This window comes from Etheostoma spectabile, chromosome 16, assembly GCF_008692095.1.
Source record: "Etheostoma spectabile isolate EspeVRDwgs_2016 chromosome 16, UIUC_Espe_1.0, whole genome shotgun sequence".
In the NCBI taxonomy this organism is placed as follows: domain Eukaryota; kingdom Metazoa; phylum Chordata; class Actinopteri; order Perciformes; family Percidae; genus Etheostoma; species Etheostoma spectabile.
The window spans coordinates 10,731,950-10,733,716 of record NC_045748.1 but is presented as its reverse complement, the minus strand read 5'-3'; the positions used below and the strand labels follow the sequence as shown (position 1 = coordinate 10,733,716).

The 1,767-nt window shown below is 41.9% G+C and overlaps 1 protein-coding gene across 6 annotated transcripts in view; it reads left to right on the top strand.

The window, feature by feature from the left end:
* The window catches only part of LOC116703915 (ceramide transfer protein), a 26,774-nt gene that overhangs the window by 24,754 nt on the left and 253 nt on the right, over positions 1–1,767 (top strand). For 5 of the 6 annotated variants that reach the window (XM_032538999.1, XM_032538997.1, XM_032538998.1 and 2 more), the window contains one exon: positions 1–433. This exon is cut by the window's left edge and continues 730 nt beyond it. The exons of the other annotated variant lie outside the window; for it this stretch is intronic. The gene's annotated coding sequence lies outside the window, so the exon portion shown is untranslated. Of the gene's footprint in view, positions 434–1,767 lie in introns of those variants that run through there. 6 annotated transcript variants of the gene reach the window in all.

Genomic DNA, 1,767 nt, shown 5'->3' with positions numbered 1-1,767 from the left:
CCCGTTGAAAGCTCTCGCAGCTTCTTTCACGGAGACGGCTGACTTGTCATTCCTCTCCGTCTCTTTTCCTACAGATGTCTTAATATATAAATGTACGTATGTTCTATAAGAGCTTTGTAAAAAAGAAACAGATATTTGCTAATAGACTGAACTATTTTTTTCTTGCCGTTTATAGTTCTTATTTCGTGTTCGATATTTTTTTCTGCTAACTTTCGCGAGTGAAATCTCACTGTGATTGATTAAGTCCAGAGGGCCGTCATCGTCTCATGACCCCTATGATGTAAGACTTGACCTCCTCGACGCCGCCCCTCCCATGAAAACACCTCCCGTCGGTGCTGACGGAGCGGCGAGCCGAGAGGAGTTTTTCATATATTTAATGTACAAAGCGGAGGTCATGCACATTGTTTGGCTTTCTAATTGTGTCATTGTGAAATGTCGTGGTGTCGTAGCACATATTTTGAATGAATTTCAAATAGTGTCGCTTACATTTCTCTGAAAGTCAGATTATGCCTAAAGCCGCCTACACAGAGTTGCTCTCCGCGCACCGCCAGGTAGGGCGTCATCGCGGCTGGCAATTTCCCGTTGCTAAGTAATGACATGCTGTTATTCTATTGGTTGCGCTTTTGAAAGGTCAGCGGCAACTTGGTCAAAGTTTAAATAGTTGGAACTCCAAGTGGTAGCGCAGCGCAATGTTGGCCGCCACCGCCCCCCCGCCTTGGGAAATCAGTGGAACGGCCGTGCATGTGTAGGCGGCTTCACCGTAAGAGGAGAATCTAGTCTCTGGTGGCATAAAGGGTGCTGTTAGTGCGCCTATGAAATCACTAGTGCCTCATGGCTCAGTTCCCTTCTTATCCCCTCTGGAGTCAGTTTGAAACATGTCCTACAATAGATTTACTGAATGAACTAGGTGACACTCAATGTGGGATCTCCCACAGAGAGCTAGCAGAATATTTTTACAGGTTCTAGTATTATTCAGACTTACTGTAAGATACATTTCAATTTAATTTCAGTATAAGCTTTGCAACCTCAACATTTCTGTTATTCTTTCTGGTTTTTGTAACATGTACTAGTGGCAGAGTATGAAACCATCCTGTTGATACAGTCAAGTTTGGTCTTTGTATCTTCAGTCTACAAATGTCAGTGCAGAGCTGCAAAGTCCAGAGTTTAGTAAACATCAAACATTTTTTTTTAAAGTTAGTTGTTAAAGCTGTAACTGGACTTTGCAGTTTTAGTCGGCTGAAATGGAGTTGGCCTATGGAATTTTGTTGGCCTAATCATTTTCCAGACAATACTGTAGAAAGTACCTTCATACGTTTCTGGTACTAGTTCCACCTGTGAACATGCTGAACATGTCCAACATGTTTTTTTCCTTGGGTTATATGATAAACGTGTAGTTATTTTCCTCTACTCCTGCCTTTGATTGTTGAGCTTAGAGCAGAAGGACGCGGGGGAGAATGAAGCCAGATGATACACGGCCTCTCGGCCGAGTGGAAAACTAACCAGGCTGAAGCAGTTTCTAATTCAAGTAGCTGAATGTAATTTTAAAAAAAAAACTTTTTTTGTAAATAATTTCTTCATAACAATGCTGTGGGATCAACTTACAAATGTACTGTGACAGCGTCACACTTCTGCTGCCGTTTTAAAAGTGAAATAAAGTTTATCCTGTATCGTTTCCCACGTTTATTGGTTTATAATGTGTGAGAAGCTGGTTCTGTCCCAGATGTAAACACTGGACTACAACAGAGCTGTTTGTGAACAGTGTTTTCT